This window comes from Triticum urartu, chromosome 3 (genome assembly GCF_003073215.2).
Source record: "Triticum urartu cultivar G1812 chromosome 3, Tu2.1, whole genome shotgun sequence".
Taxonomy (NCBI): Eukaryota; Viridiplantae; Streptophyta; class Magnoliopsida; order Poales; family Poaceae; genus Triticum; species Triticum urartu.
The window spans coordinates 378,117,453-378,135,806 of NC_053024.1; positions in this window are offsets into that span (position 1 = coordinate 378,117,453).

Consider the following 18,354-nt stretch of genomic DNA (forward strand, 5'->3'; position numbering starts at 1 on the left):
AACTTCATGGATGGCGAACCAGTTGCCGCTCCAGTGAAGGAACCCAAGGTTGAATCTAAACCCGAGACTAAGTGCTTCTATTGTAAGGGGAACGGTCACTGGTAGCTGAATTACCCCCAATTCATGGTAGATAAGAAGGCTGGCAACTTCAAAGTATATATATGTGTTATTAATGTGTACCTCACTAGTACTCCTGGTAGCACCTGGGTATTGGATACCGGTTCAGTTACTATTATTGGTAACTTGAAGCAAAAGCTACGGACTAAACGGAGACTGGCTAAGGGCGAGGTGACAATGTGTGTTGGAAGTGTTTCCAAAGTTGATGAGATCACCATCGCACGCTCCATCTGCCTTCGGGATTAGTATTGAACCTAGATAAATGTTATCATGTGTCTACGTTGAGCATGAATATGATTAGATCATGTTCATTCCAATATGGTCATTCATTTAAGTTAGAGAATAATGGTTATTCTGTTTACATGAATGATACCTTTCATGGTCATGCACCATATGTGAATGGTTCATTGAATCTCGGTCGTGGTAATACACATGTTCACGCCAAAAGATGTAGAGTTAATAATGATAGTACCACTTTCTCGTGGCCCTGCTGCTTAGGTCATATTGGCGTAAGATGCATGAAGAAACTCCATGTCGATGGATGTTTGGAGTCACTTGATTTTGAATCACTTGACACATGCGAGCCATGCCTCATGGGCAGGATGACTAAGACCCCGTTTTCAGGTACAATGAAACGGGCAAGTGACTTGTTGGAAATCATGCATGCTGATGCGTGTGATCCAATGAGAATTGAAGCATGCGGTGGATATCGCTATTTTCTCATCTTCACTAATGATTTGGGTAGATATAGGTATATTTACTTAATGAAGCACAAGTCTGAAACGTTTGAAAGGTTCAAGCGATTTCAGAGTGAAGTTAAGAACCATCATAATAAGAAGATCAAATTCCTACGATCTGATCGATGAGAATTTCCGAGTTATGAGTTTGGCAATCACTTAAGACATTGTGGAATTGTTTCACAGTTGAAGCCACCTAGAACACCACTGGGTTATGGTGTGTCCGGACGTCGTAGTCGAACCTTATGAGATATGGTGTGATCTATGATGTCTCTTACCGATCTACCGTTTCATTTTGAGGTTATGCATTAGAGACAGCTGCATTCACTTTAGATAGGACACCATATAAGTCCGTTGAGACGACACCGTATGAACATTGGTTTGGAAAGAAACTAAAGTTGTCGTTTCTAAATGTTTGGGGCTGCGATGCTTAAGGCTTCAGCCGGAGAAGCTCGAACCCAAAGCGGACAAACACATCTTCATAGGGTACCCAAGGGTGATAGTTGGGTATACCTTCTATTTCAGATCCGAGGGCAAATTGTTTGTCGCTAAGAACGGGTCCTTTCTCGAGAAGGAGTTTCTCTCGAAAGAATTGAGTGGGAGGAAGATAGAACTTGATGAGGTTGTCGAACCTTTACTTCAACCAGAGAGTGATGCAACACAGAAAGATGTTTTCTGTGGAGCCTACGTCTGTTGAATAGGAAGTTAATGATAGTGATCATGAAGCTTCGGATCAAGTTGCTATCGAACCTCGTAGGTCGACAAGGATATGTACTACTCCTGCGTGGTACGGTAATCCTGTCTTAGATATCATGTTGTTAGACAACAATGAACCTACGAGCTATGGAGAAGCGATGGTCGGCCAGTATTTCGACAAATGGTTAGAAGCCATGAAATCCGAGATAGGATCCATGTATCAGAACAAAGTATGGACTTTGGTGGACTTGCCCGATGATTGGCAAGCCATTGAGACAAATGGATCTTTAAGAAGAAGACGGACGTGGGCGGTAATGTTACCATCTATGAAGCTCGACTTGTGGGAAAGAGTCTTTTCACAAGTTCAAGGAGTTGACTACGATGAGAATTTCTCACCCGTAGCGATGCTTAAGTCCGTCGGAATCATGTTAGCATTAGCTGTATTTTTTGATTATGAAATCTGACAGATGGATGTCAAAAACAAGTTTTCTTACCAGTTTTTGTAAGAAAGAGTTGTATGTGATACAATCAAAGTTTTGTCGATCCTAAGGATGCTAAAAGGTATGCTGGCTCCAGCAATCCTTCTATGGACTAGAGCAAGCATCTCGGAATCGGAATATATGTTTTGATGGAGTGATCAAAGCTTTTAGGTTTATACAATGTTTGTTAGAAACTTGTATTTACAAGAAAGTGAGTGGGAGCACTACAACATTTCTGATAAGTATATGTGGATGACATATTGTTGATCCGAAATAATGTAGAATTTCTGGAAAGCATAAACGGTTGTTTGAAGAGTGATTTTCAAAGGAAGACCTGGATAAAGCTGCTTACATATTGGGCATCAAGATCTATAGAGATAGATCAAGACGCCTGATGATACTTTCAAAGAACGCACACCTTGACATGTTTTTGAAGGAGTTCAAAATAGATCAGTCAAAGAAGGGGTTCTTACCTGAGTTGTAAGGTGTGAAGTTGAGTAAGACTCAAAGCTTGACCACGGCAGAAGAAAGAGGAAGGACGAAGGTCGTCCCCTATGCTTTTGTCATAGGCTCTATACGGTATGCCATGCTGAAGTACCGCACCTCATGTGTGCCTTGCCACATGTCTGGCAAGAGGGTACAAAGGTGATCTAGGAGTAGATCACCGGATAGCGGTAAAAAATTATCCTTAGAGGAATAAGGAAATGTTTCTCGGTTATGGAGGTGATAAATAGTTCGACGTAAAGAGTTACATCGATGCAAGCTTAACACCTATCCGGATAGCTCTAAGTAGAGAATCCGGATACGTATAATGGAGCAACAATTTGGAATAGCTCCAAGTGGAACGTGGTAGCAGCATCTACGATATAAAGTTTTGCGAAATACATAGGAATCTGAATATGGCAAGACCCGTTGACTACAACCTCTCTCACAATCATAACATGATCAAACCCAAAACTCTTTGAGTGTTTATCACATAGTGATGTGAACTAGATCATTGAGTCTAGTAGACTCTTGGATGTTGGTCACATGGCAATGTGACCTGTGAGCGTTAATCACATGGCGATGTGAACTAGATTATTGACTCTAGTGCAAGTGGGAGACTGTTGGAAATATGCCCTAGAGGCAACAATAAATTATTTATTATTGTATATATTTCATTGTTCATGATAATCGTTTATTATCCATGCTAGAATTGTATTGATAGGAAACTCAGATACATGTGTGGATACATAGACAACACCATGTCCCTAGTAAGCCTCTAGTTGACTAGCTTGTTGATCAATAGATGTTTACGGTTTCCTGACCATGGACATTGGATGTCGTTGATAACGGGATCACATCATTAGGAGAATGATGTGATGGACAAGACCCAATCCTAAGCCTAGCACAAGATCGTGTAGTTCGTTTGCTAAAGCTTTTCTAATGTCAAGTATCATTTCCTTAGACAATGAGATTGTGCAACTCCCGGATACCGTAGGAGTGCTTTGGGTGTGTCAAACGTCACAACGTAACCGGGTGGCCATAAAGGTACACTACAGGTATCTCCGAAAGTGTCTGTTGGGTTGGCACGAATCGAGACTGGGATTTGTCACTCCGTGTAAACGGAGAGGTATCTCTGGGCCCACTCGATAGGACATCATCATAATGTGCACAATGTGACCAAGGAGTTGATCACGGGATGATGTGTTACGGAACGAGTAAAGAGACTTGCTGGTAACGAGATTGAACAAGGTATCGGATACCGACGATCGAATCTCGGGCAAGTACAATACCGCTGGACAAAGGGAATTGTATACGGGATTGATTGAATCCTCGACATCGTGGTTCATCCGATGAGATCATCGTGGAACATGTGGGAGCCAACATGGGTATCCAGATCCCGCTGTTGGTTATTGGTCGGAGAGTTGTCTCGGTCATGTCTGCATGGTTCCCGAACCCATAGGGTCTACACACTTTAGGTTCGGTGACGCTAGAGTTGTTATGGGAAATAGTATGTGGTTACCGAAGGTTGTTCGGAGTCCTGGATGAGATCCTGGACATGACGAGGAGCTCCGGAATGGTCCGGAGGTGAAGATCGGTATATTGGACGAAGGGTATTGGAGTCCGGAATTGTTCCGGGGGTACCACGTGATGACCAGCGTGTTCGAAAGGGGTTTCGGAGGCCCCGACAAGCGTTGGGGGGCCTTATGAGCCAAGGGGAGAGGGCACATCAGCCCACTAAGGGGCTGAGCGCCCCTCCCACCCCATCTCACTTAACCAGGAGAGGTGGGGGCGCCACCCCTAGGGCAGCCGCCCCTCCCGGCTTGGGGGGCAAGTTTCCTAGGGGGTGGGGGCGCACAAACCCATCTAGGGTTTCCCCTGTGGCCGCCGCACCTCCCCTAGGGAACCCTAGGGCGCCTCCCCCTCCTCCCTTCTGTTGGAAATATGCCCTAGAGGCAATAATAAATTATTTATTATTATATTTCCTTGTTCATGATAATCGTTTATTATCCATGCTAGAATTGTATTGATAGGAAACTCAGATACATGTGTGGATACATAGACAACACCATGTCCCTAGTAAGCCTCTAGTTGACTAGCTCGTTGATCAATAGATGGTTACGGTTTCCTGACCATGTACATTGGATGTCATTGATAACGGGATCACATCATTAGAAGAATGATGTGATGGACAAGACCCAATCCTAAGCATAGCACAAGATCGTGTAGTTCGCATGCTAAAGCTTTTCTAATGTCAAGTATCATTTCCTTAGACCATGAGATTGTGCAACTCCCGGATACCGTAGGAATACTTTGGGTGTGCCAAACGTCACAACGTAACTGGGTGGGTATAAAGGTACATTACAGGTATCTCCGAAAGTGTTTGTTGGGTTGGCACGAATTGAGACTGGGATTTGTCACTCCATGTAAACGGAGAGGTATCTCTGGGCCCACTCAGTAGGACATCATCATAATGTGCACAATGTGACCAAGGAGTTGATCATGTGATGATGTGTTACGGAACGAGTAAAGAGACTTGCCGATAACGAGATTGAACAAGGTATCAGGATACCGACGATCGAATCTCGGGCAAGTATCGTACCACTAGACAAAGGGAATTGTCTACGGGATTGATTAAGTCCTTGACATCGTGGTTCATCCGATGAGATCATCGTGGAAAATGTGGGAGCCAACATGGGTATCCAGATCCCGCTGTTGGTTATTGACCGGAGAGTTATCTCGGTCATGTCTGCATGGTTCCCAAACCCGTAGGGTCTACACACTTAAGGTTCGATGACGCTAGGGTTATAGGGAATAGATATACGTGGTTACCGAATGTTGTTCAGAGTCTCAGATGAGATCCCGGACGTCACGAGGAGTTTCGGAATGGTGCGGAGGTAAAGATTTATATTTGGGAAGTCCTGTTTTGGTCAACGAAAAAGTTTCGGGTTTTATCGGTAACGTACCGGGACCACCGGGAGGGTCCCGGGGGTCCACCAAGTGGGGCCACAAGCCCCGGAGGGCTGCATGGGACAAGTGTGGGAGGGGACCAGCCCCAGGTGGGCTGGTGCGCCCCCCCCCCCCACAAGGGCCCAAGGCGCCTAAAGGGGAGGAGGGGGGCAAACCCTAAGGGCAAATGGGTCTCTCTCTCCCCCTCCCCTTGGCCGCCCCCTAGATGGGATATAGGGGCTGCCGCCACCCATAGGGAGGGAACCCTAGGTGGGGGCGGAGCCCCTCCCGTCCCCCTATATATACTTGAGGTTTGGGGCTGCCCAACACATGTGAATTCTCTCCCAGTTGGCGCAGTCCTACCCCTCTCCCTCCTCGTCTCTCGTAGTGCTTAGCGAAGCCCTGCTGGAGTACAACGCTCCTCCACCACCACCACACCGTCGTGCTGCTGCTGGATGGAGTCTTCCCCAACCTCTCCTTCTCCCCTTGCTGGATCAAGGCGTAGGAGGCGTCACCGGGCTGTACGTGTGTTGAACACGGAGGTGCCGTCCGTTCGACACTAGGATAATCGGTGATTTGGATCACGACGAGTACGACTCCATCAACCCCGTTCACTTGAACGCTTCCGCGTAGCGATCTACAAGGGTATGTAGATGCACTCTCCTTCCCTCGTTGCTAGATTACTCCATAGATTGATCTTGGTGATGCGTAGGAAATTTTGAATTTCTGCTACGTTCCCCAACAGTGGCATTATGAGCTAGGTCTATGCGTAGTTTCTATGCACGAGTAGAACACAAAGTAGTTGTGGGCGTTGATTTTGTTCAATATGCTTACCGTTACTAGTCCAATCTTGATTCGGTGGCATCGTGGGATGAAGCGGCCCGGACCGACCTTACACGTACTCTTACGTGAGACTGGTTCCACCAACTGACATGCACTAGTTGCATAAGGTGGTTAGCGGGTGTCTGTCTCTCCCACTTTAGTCGGATCGGATTCGACGAAAAGGTTCCTTATGAAGGGTAAATAGCAATTGGCATATCACATTGTGGTTTTGCGTAGGTAAGAAACGTTCTTGCTAGAAACCCATAGCAGCCACGTAAAACATGCAAACAACAATTAGAGGACGTCTAACTTGTTTTTGCAGGTTATGCTATGTGATGTGATATGGCCAAGAAGAATGTGATGAATGATATGTGATGTATGAGATTGATCATGTTCTTGTAATAGGAATCACAACTTGCATGTCGATGAGTATGACAACCGGCAGGAGCCATAGGAGTTGTCTTTATTTATTGTATGACCTGCGTGTCATTGAACAACGCCATGTAATTACTTTACTTTATTGCTAACCGGTAGCCATAGTAGTAGAAGTAATAAGTTGGCAAGACAACTTCATGGAGACACAATGATGGAGATCATGATGATGGAGATCATGGTGTCATGCCGGTGACGATGATGATCATGGAGCCCCGAAGATGGAGATCAAAAGGAGCAATATGATATTGGCCATATCATGTCACTATTTGATTGCATGTGATGTTTATCATGTTTATACATCTTATTTGCTTAGAATGACGGTAGCTTAAATAAGATGATCCCTCACTAAAATTTCAAGAGAAGTGTTCTCCCTAACTGTGCACCATTGTGAAATTTTGTCATTTCGAAGCACCACGTGATGATCGGGTGTGATAGATTCTTACGTTCGAATACAACGGGTGTTGACGAGCCTAGCATGTACAGACATGGCCTCGGAACACATGCGAAACACTTAGGTTAACTTGACGAGCCTAGCATGTACAGACATGGCCTCGGAACACAAGAGACCAAAAGGTCGAGCATGAGTTGTATGGTAGATACGATCAACATGAAGATGTTCACCGATGTTGACTAGTCCGTCTCACGTGATGATCGGACACGGCCTAGTTGACTCGGATCATGTAATCACTTACATGACTGGAGGGATGTCTATCTGAGTGGGATTTCATAAGATGAACTTAATTATCCTGAACATAGTCAAAAGGTTTTTGCAAATTATGTCATAGCTCGCGCTTTAGTTCTACTGTTTAGATATGTTCCTAGAGAAAAATTAGTTGAAAGTTGATAGTAGCAATGTTGCAGACAGTAGAAGGCTTATGTCCTTAATGCACCGCTTAGTGTGCTGAACCTCGAACGTTGTCTGTGGATGTTGTGAACATCTAACATACACATTTTGATAACTACGTGATAGTTCAGTTAAACGGTTTACAGTTGAGGCACCAAAGACGTTTTAAAACCTCGCGAAACATATGAGATGTTTCGAGGGCTGAAATTGGGATTTCAGGCTCGTGCCCACGTCAAGAGGTATAAGACCTCCGACGATTTTCTTAGCCTGCAAACTAAGGGAGAAAAGCTCAATTGTTGAGCTTGCGCTCAGATTGTCTGAGTACAACAATCGCTTGAATCGAGTGGGAGTTGATCTTCCAGATGAAATAGTGATGGTTCTCCGAAGTCATTACCACCAAGCTGCTAGAGCTTCGTGATGAACAGGGACATATGTGATGATCCTTGAGATATTCGCGATGTTTGACACCACAAAAGTAGAAATCAAGAAGGAGCATCAATTGTTGATGGTTGGTGAAACCACTAGTTTCAAGAAGGGCAAGGGCAAGAAGGGATACTTCATGAAACGGCAAATCAGCTGCTGTTCTAGTGAAGAAACCCAAAGTTGAACCCAAGCCCGAGACTAAGTGCTTCTGTAATAAGGGGAACAGTCACTGAAGCAGAACCACCCTAGATACTTGGTAGATGAGAAGGCTGGCAAGGTCGATAGAAGTATATTGGATATGCATTATAATGTGTACTTTACTAGTACTCCTAGTAGCACCAGGGTATTAGATACCGGTTCGGTTGCTAAGTATTAGTAACTCGAAACAAAAGGCTACGGAATAAACGGAGACTAGCTAAAAGGTGAGATGACGATATGTGTTGGAAGTATTTCCAAGGTTGATCAAATATCGTACTCTCCCTCTACCATCGAGATTGGTGTTTGCGTTGAGCATAGACGTGATTGGATTAAGTCTATCGCAATATGGTTATTCATTCAAGGAGAATAATGGTTACTCTGTTTATTTGAATAATACCTTCAATGGTCTTGCACCTAAAATGAATGGTTTATTGAATCTCGATCGTAGTGATACACATTTTCATGCCAAAGGTATAAGATAGTAATTATAGTACCACACAAATGTGGCACTGCAATTTAAGTCATATCGGTATAAAACGCATGAAGAAGCTCCATGTTGATGGATCTTTGGGCTCACTCGTTTTTGAAAAGTTTGAGACATGCGAACCATGTCTATTGGTGTATATGCATGAAGAAACTCCATGCAAATGGACCGTTTGGACTCACTTGATTTTGAATCACTTGAGACATGCAAATCATACCACATGGGCAAGATGACTGAAAGCCTCGTTTTCAGTAAAATGGAACTAGAAAGCAACTTGTTGGAAGTAATACATTTTGATGTGTGCAGGCCAATGAGTGGTGAGGCGTGTAGTGGATATCATTATGTTCTTACTTCACAGATGATTTGAGTAGATGTTGAGTATATTTACTTGATGAATCACGAGTCTGAATTATTGAAAGGTTCAAGTAATTTCTGGGTGAAGGTGAAAGATCGTCGTGACAAGAGGATAAAATATCTATGATATGATCATAGAGATGAATATCTGAATTACGAGTTTGGCACAAAATTAAGACATTGTGGAAATTGTTTCACAACTAATACAGCCTGGAACACCATAGTGTGATGGTGTGTCCGAACATCATAACTGCACCCTATTGGATATGATGCATACCATGATGTCTCTTATCGAATTACCACGATAGTTTATGGGTTAGGCATTAGAGACAACCACATTCACTTTAAATAGGGCACCACGTAATTCCGATGAGATGACACCGTATGAACTATGGTTTAGAGAAACCTAAGCTGTCATTTCTTAAAAGTTTGGGGCTGCGATGCTTATGTGAAAAAGTTTCAGGCTGATAAGCTCGAACCCAAAGCGGATAAATGCATCTTCATAGGACACCCAAAACAATTGGGTATACCTCCTGTCTCAGATCCGAAAGCAATAAGGGATTGTTTCTAGAATTGGGTCCTTTCTCGAGGAAAAGTTTCTCTCGAAAGAATTGAGTGGGAGGATGGTGGAGACTTGATGAGGTTATTGAACCGTCACTTCAACTAGTGTATAGCAGGGCACAAAGAGTTGTTCCTGTGGCACCTACACCAATTGAAGTGGAAGCTTATGATATTGATCATGAGACTTCGGATCAAGTCACTCCCAAACCTCGTAGGATGACAAGGATGCGTACTACTTCAGAGTGGTACGTAATCCTGTCTTGGAAGTCATGTTGCTAGACAAAAATGAACCTACGAGCTATGGAGAAGCGATCGTGGGCCCGGATTCCGATAAATGGCTCAAGGCCATAAAGTCCGAGAGAGGATCCATGTATGAAAACAAAGTGTAGACTTTGGCAGAACGGCTCGATGGTCGTAAGGCTGTTGAGTACAAATGGATTTTTAAAAGGAATACGGACAATGATGGTAAATGTCACCATTAAGAAAGCTCGACTTGTCGTTAAGATGTTTTCCGACAAGTTCAAGGAGTTGACTACGATGAGACTTTCTCACTCGTAGCGATGCTAAGAGTCTGTTGGAATTATATTAGCAATTACTGCATTATTTATGAAATCTTGTAGATAGGATGTCAAAACATTGTTTCCTCGATGATTTTTGAGGAAAGGTTGTATGTGATACAACCGAAAGGTTTTGTCAATCCTGAAAGATGCTAATAAGTATGCAAAGCTCCAGCAATCCTTCGAAGGACTGGAGTAAGCATCTCGGAGTTGGAATGTACGCTTTGATGAGATGATCAAAGATTTTGGGTTTATACATAGTTTATGAGAAACTTGTATTTCCAAAGAAGTGAGTGGGAGCACTATAGAATTTCCGATGAGTATATGTTGTTAACATATTGTTGATCGGAAATGATGTAGAATTTCTGGAAAGCATGCAGAGTTATTTGAAAAGTGTTTTTCAATGGAAAACCTGGATTAGGCTACTTGAGTATTGAGCATTAAGATCTATAAGGATAGATCAAAACGCTTAATAGTACTTTCAAATGAATACATACCATGACAAGATTTTGAAGGAGTTCAAAATGGATCGGCAAAGAAGGAGTTCTTGGCTGTGTTATAAGGTGTGAACATTGAGTAAGACTCAAAACCTGACCGCGGCAGAATAGAGAGAAAGGACGAAGGTTGTCCCCTATGCTTTAGACGTAGGCTCTATAGTATGCTATGCTGTGTACCGCACCTGAAGTGTGCCTTGCCATGAGTCAGTCAAGGGGTACAAAAGTGATCCAAGAATGGATCACAGGACAGCGGTCAAAGTTATCCTTAGTAACTAGTGGACTAAGGAATTTTCTCGATTATGGAGGTGGTAAAAGAGTTTGTCGTAAAGGGTTACACCGATGCAAACTTTGACACTAATCCAGATTATTCTGAGTAGTAAACTCGATTCGTATAGTAGAACAGTTATTTGGAATAGCTCCAAATAGAACGTGGTAGCTGCATCTGGGAGATGACATAGAGATTTGTAAAGCACACATGGATCTAAAAGATTCAGACCTGTTGACTATAACATCTCTCACAAGCATAACTTGATCAAACCCAGAACTCATCGAGTGTTAATCACATGGTAATGTGAACTAGATTATTGACTCTAGTAAACTCTTTGGGTGTTAGTCACATGAGGATGTGACCTTGAGTGTTAATTACATAGCGATGTGAACTGGATTATTGACTCTAGTGCAAGTGGGAGACTGTTGGAAATATGCCCTAGAGGCAATAATAAATTAGTTATTATTATATTTCCTTGTTCATGATAATCGTTTATTATACATGCTAGAATTGTATTGATAGGAAACTCAGATACATGTGTGGATACATAGACAACACCATGCCCCTAGTAAGCCTCTAGTTGACTAGCTCGTTGATCAATAGATGGTTACAGTTTCCTGACCATGGACATTGGATGTCATTGATAACGGGATCACATCATTAGAAGAATGATGTGATGGACAAGACCCAATCCTAAGCATAGCACAAGATCGTGTAGTTCGCATGCTAAAGCTTTTCTAATGTCAAGTATCATTTCCTTAGACCATGAGATTGTGCAACTCCCGGATACCGTAGGAATACTTTGGGTGTGCCAAACGTCACAACGTAACTGGGTGGGTATAAAGGTACATTACAGGTATCTCCGAAAGTGTTTGTTGGGTTGGCACGAATCGAGACCGGGATTTGTCACTCCATGTAAACGGAGAGGTATCTCTGGGCCCACTCAGTAGGACATCATCATAATGTGCACAATGTGACCAAGGAGTTGATCATGGGATGATGTGTTACGGAACGATTAAAGAGACTTGCCGATAACGAGATTGAACAAGGTATCAGGATACTGACGATCGAATCTCGGGCAAGTATCGTACCACTAGACAAAGGGAATTGTATACGGGATTGATTAAGTCCTTGACATCGTGGTTCATCCGATGAGATCATCGTGGAACATGTGGGATCCAACATGGGTGTCCAGATCCCGCTGTTGGTTATTGACCGGAGAGTTATCTCGGTCATGTTTGCATGGTTCCCGAACCCGTAGGGTCTACACACTTAAGGTTCGATGACGCTAGGGTTATAGGGAATAGATATACATGGTTACCGAATGTTGTTCGGAGTCCCGGATGAGATCCCGGACGTCACGAGGAGTTCCGGAATGGTCCGGAGGTAAATATTTATATATGGGAAGTCCTGTTTTGGTCACCGGGAAAGTTTCTGGTTTTATCGGTAACGTACCGGGACCACCGGGAGGGTCCCGGGGGTCCACCAAGTGGGGCCACAAGCCCCGGAGGGCTGCATGGGCCAAGTGTGGGAGGGGACCAGCCCCAGGTGGGCTGGTGCGCCCCCCCACAAGGGCCCAAGGAGCCTAAAGGGGAGGAGGGGGGCAAACCCTAAGGGCAGATGGGCCTTAGGGCCCATGCCTGGTGCGCCTCCCTCTCCCCCTCCCCTTGGCCGCCCCCTAGATGGGATCTAGGGGTTGCCGCCACCCCTAGGGAGGGAACCCTAGGTGGGGGCGCAGCCCCTCCCCTCCTCCTATATATACTTGAGGTTTGGGGCTGCCCAAGACATGTGAATTCGCTCCCAGTTGGCGCAGTCCTACCCCTCTCCCTCCTCGTCTCTCGTAGTGCTTAGCGAAGCCCTGCTGGAGTACCACGCTCCTCCACCACCACCACGCCGTCGTGCTGCTGCTGGATGGAGTCTTCCCCAACCTCTCCTTCTCCCCTTGCTGGATCAAGGCGTAGGAGACGTCACCGGGCTGTACGTGTGTTGAACACGGAGGTGCCGTCCGTTCGGCACTAGGATCATCGGTGATTTGGATCACGACGAGTACGACTCCATCAACCCCGTTCACTTGAACGCTTCCGCGTAGCGATCTACAAGGGTATGTAGATGCACTCTCCTTCCCTCGTTGCTAGATTACTCCATAGATTGATCTTGGTGATGCGTAGAAAATTTTGAATTTCTGCTACGCTCCCCAACACCTTCCCCCTGTATATAGTGAGGGATAGAGAGGGCAGCCACACCCTTCCCCTGGCGCAGCCCTCTTCCTCCTCTAACACCTCATCCTCCTCCGTAGTGCTTGGCGAAGCCCTGCTGGAGAACCACGAGCTCCATCACCACCACGCCGTCGTGCTGCCAGAGTTTTCGCTCAACTTCTCCTCTCACCTTGCTCGATCAAGAAGGAGGAGACGTCTCCCAACCGTACGTGTGTTGAATGCGGAGGTGCCGTCTGTTCGGCGCTAGGATCATCGATGATTTGGATCACGACGAGTACGACTCCATCATCCCGGTTCACTTGAACGCTTCCGCTTAGCGATCTACAAGGGTATGTAGATGCACTCTCCTTCCCCTCGTTGCTAGATTACTCCATAGATTGATCTTGGTGATGCGTAGAAAATTTTGAATTTCTGCTACGATCCCAACACCCACGAGGCAGGGGCGTGCCCAGGGGGGTAGGCGCTTCCCCACCCTCGTGGACAGGGTGTGGGCCCCCTGGCCTTGATTCTTTCGCCAGTATTTTATATATATTCCAAAAATATTCTTCGTTGATTTTCAGGTCATTCCAAGAACTTTTATTTCTGCACAAAAATAACACCATGGCAATTCTGATGAAAACAATGTCAGTCCGGGTTAGTTCCATTCAAATCATGCAAGTTAGAGTCCAAAACAAGGGCAAAAGTGTTTGGAAAAGTAGATACGTTGGAGACGTATCAACTCCCCCAAGCTTAAACCTTTGCTTGTCCTCAAGCAATTCAGCTGACAAATTTGAAGTGATAAAGAAAAACTTTTACAAGCTCTGTTTGCTCTTCTTGTTGTAAATATGTAAAGCCAACATTCAAGTTTTCAGCAAAGATTATGGAATAACCATATTCACAATAACATTTAGGTCTCTTCTTTACTCATATCAATGGCATAATCAACTAGCGAGCAATAATAATAAATCTCGGATGACAACACTTTCTCAAAACAATCATAATATGGTATAACAAGATGGTATCTCGCTAGCCCTTTCTCAGACCGCAAAACAAAAATGCAGAGCACCCCTGAAGATCAAGGGCTGACTGGAAATTGTAATTCATGATAAAAGTGATCCAGTCAAGTCATACCCAATGTAAACTAATAATAATACATGCAAATGACAGCGGTGCTCTCCAACTGGTGCTTTTTAATAAGAGGGTGATGACTCAACAAAAAAGTAAATGGATGGGCCTTTTGCAGAGGGAAGCAGAGATTTGTAGAGGTACCAGAGCTCGGTTTTGAAATAGAGATGAATAATATTTTGAGCGGTATACTTTCATTGTCAACATAACAACCAAGAGATCTCAATATCTTCCATGCTACACACATTATAGGCGGTTCCCAAGCAGAATGGTAAAGTTTATACTCCCCACCACCAACAAGCATCAATCCATGGCTTGCCCGAAACAACGGGTGCCTCCAACTAACTCAATCATGAGGGAGTTTTATTTGCAATTATTTTGATTTGATTTGAGCATGGGACTGGGCATCCCGGTGAACAACCATTTTCTCGTGAGTGAGGAGCGGAGTCCACTCTTCTTGAGAATAACCCACCTAGCATGGAAGATACAGACAACCCTAGTTGATACATGAGCTGTTCGAGCATACAAAACAAAATTTTTATTTGAAGGTTTAGAGTTTGGCACATACAAATTTACTTGGAACAGCAGGTAGATACCACATATAGGAAGGTATTGTGGACTCATATTGTTGGGGATATTACTACTGGACGTAAACCGGCCAGGAGTAGCTGGATTAACCTTATGAAGATTAGAATCCCATGAAGACGTAAGAATGATGGTGCTTTATGAAGGCCCAAGGACCGAAGGCGAGTTAAGGCTTGTAGATGTAAACCGACCTTATTATATAACTTGCATTGTAAGATAGGAAGGATAGAGACTGAGCCGGACATGTTTATGATCCGGCCTCGGGACTCTGTAAACCGGTGGGAGTCAACCTATGTATATAAAGGGATGACCCGGCAGAGGTTTAAGGACAACAGACAACAAATCGAGAGCCAGGCAAAGCGGATTCGCCCCCTGGTCATCGAATCCCTAGCAATACCAAACACAACTAGACGTAGGCTTTTACCTTCATCGAAGGGGCCGAACTAGTATAAAAACCCTTGTGTCCCTTGTCCGGTTTAACCACTTTAAGCTAACCCGTAGCGATGGCTCCACGACTAAGTCCTTTCATGAGGACATCTACCGTGACAAAACCACGACAGTTGGCGCCCACCGTGGGGTTATCGCACGATGGTTTCGAGTTCTTGAAGGGCAGCTTCGAAGGACTCAAGGGATACGCGGTGGGCCGGATGATGAAAAGTCATCACGACAAGCTCTACCTCGACGACGCAGGATGGGGTCCCGAGGCCGGTTCAATCGAATACGGGTACCAGGTCCCCTTTGGCGTGATTCATGTCTTCATCAGCAAGATCGGCGAACCGGGCCCTGAGCCGGACACCTGCACCAACATCATCGAGACGGCTCAGCGTGCAAGCCCTTCCCCGGTTCAGCCCGCAACAATTCATGTTTTTGTAGGTGTCATCCATGGAGCGGAATATGAGGATGAACCGGCATCTGATGGAGAAACCGTTGTCTGTTCTGATGATGAGTCTTCAACCGGAGAGACCGAGTCATTGTATCAGTTGCAGGACGGCCGGATTAGCGGAGGTTCCCATGGAAACAGTATTCCAGACCACCTCGATCTGCCAAACTGGGTCGCTGTCTTCATGGCCGGTACACAACCAGCGCACCACTCTTCTACCGCCGCGGCAATGCTCTCCGGTTCAGCAACAGCAACGCCAGCGGGAGCAGGGGGCTCTGCGCCGCCTCCGGCTCAAGTTTTGTCTGATTTGTTCAACGCTTTGGCTACATTGATGGCAACAGAAGTGGACGCTGCAGCCTGAGATCAGCACAATGCGGAGATTGCAAAGGTAAAGGATCAGATAACTCAGGCAAAAGAGGACCTGGCAGTAGAGAACGCTAGGATGGCTACAAAACGGGCCGAGTTGGAAGCTCAGGCATACCAGCTTAGGCTGGACTAGAGTACCTCAGATGATGTCATGAGAAGGAGATACCGGTCGCACCTCCCGCCGGGTTATGAGCCAAGAAATCTCTTCAACACGCCAGGAGCAGGAACCAGTAACCAGCCAGTCGGAAACCAGACTGAGGCACCGGGAACAGGAGCGTCGGTTCAGCCGCTCACGATGGACCCCCCTCGTCAGAACAACATTGTGCCACAGTATGTTCCGACGCCTCCGGGGCATTACTACAACCCGTTGGATAACATTGTGGCCGCCGCTTCACGATTGGCAGCCCTCCCGATGGACGGCGAGTCACCATTAGCGATTGAGACACGACGGGCCAGAGAGTTCCTTCAAACAGCTTTAAACCAGCAGCAGGCTTATTTGCATAGTCACGAGAGGATTCATTCCACCCCACGTCCGAGTCGGAACTACAACAGGCACGTTGAGGATGAACCGGCCGTATCAAGCAGTGCACGTCACCGTGACTCGTCGCGAGGGCATAAACCGACAGGTGGTGGTGCTAATGCGCAGGATGTGGTGGATCATGGTCGTGCACGTCGAGAAGCCGAGTTAGCAGCTCTACATGCAGCCCGTCAACCTACTCTGGTTCGCCCTACCACTTTAGTGGAGCTAGGCGTGGTCTTCAGTTCTTTAGGGGTACCGTGTCTTACCCCCGCTTTGCGTAATGTGCGACTGCCCAAGGATTTTAAAGGCCCTCGTAAGGTGCCCAATTACACCACCGATTTGCAACCACAGTCATGGGTTGAAAGTTATGAGATGGCAATGGAGATGCTGGATGTGGATGAAGCGCTGTGTGCTAAATGCTTCACCATGATGTTGGAGGGGACAACTCGTACTTGGTTAAAGAGCCTACCAGCTAACTCTGTCGGATCATGGGCCGAGTTAAAACACCGGTTTATCCAGAATTTTAAAGATACTTGTAAGAACCCTAAGTCGATTGTAGACCTGGCCGCTTGTGTTCAAGAGGATGGGGAGTCTACAACCCATTGGGTGAAGTGGGTCTCAGCTATTCTGCATTCGTCGGATTGCATCAATGCTGATACAATAGTGTTAACGTTGGAGGGCAATTGCCGGTTTCTACCGCTAAAACTGAAGTTAGGAAGGCTCAAACGTCACTGCAATGACATGTCAATGCTTATGGCCGCTTTGGTTAAATATGCCGATTCAGATAATACCAAACACCCTGACTCATAGGAGGGACAAACGGGGAAAGGGAAGAAGAACGGCAACACCAAGGGACAGCAGCATAACCTGGCAGGTCAAGGGAACAACGGTAAGCGCAAAGCAGACAATAGTTTGGACTTTGTGGCCAACACCAATGCTCAGGATAACGGTCAGCGTCGTAAGGGCAAACAGCCCGAGAGGGGCGGAGGGTCAGGGCCTAATCTGGAGCGCCTGTTAAATCAACCTTGTCCAAAGCATGGATCGAAGGAGAGGCCAGCTTCACATCTTTGGAAGGATTGTACATCATGCGAGAGTTCAAGAACTCCAATATGTTTCAATACGACAATGGCCCGCCCGGCAGTTCAGGAGGTGGTTTTCATGGGCCGGGTTATGGAGGCAGCAGCTCCAGTTCAGGATTTCAAGGCAATCAAACCGGACATAGCAATCAAGGGAACTAGGGCAATCAGGCAGGTTATAACCATCAGGGGAATAAGCAGCAGCAATAGTTGGGTTATCAGAGCAATCCAAAGCAGTTGAATAGTGGGTTGTATCATGTCTTCACCACTACCTTGTGCAAGCGTTATCAGAAGCTTCACAAGAGGGCCATAAGCTCTGTAGAACCGGCAGTGCCTCAGTATTTGCGCTGGTCTGAGCAACCAATTTTATGGAGTCGAGAGGATCACCCACCCTGGGTTGATAATCCGAGTCATCTGGCCTTAGTGGTGGCACCTCAAGTTGGGGGGGGGTATAAGTTCACCAAGGTGCTTATGGATGGAGGAAGTAGTATCAATATCCTTTACTATGATACGTTCCGCCGTATGGGGTTGAGAGATAAGAATCTTAAACCGTCAAACACCATTTTTCATGGTGTGGTGCCTGGTAAGTTTGCATATCCAGTGGGCAAAATAGCCTAGAGGTGGCTTTTGGAGATGATCATCACTCAAGGTCAGAAACATTGACTTTTGAGGTGGTGAAAATCAAGTGTCTGTATCACGCCCT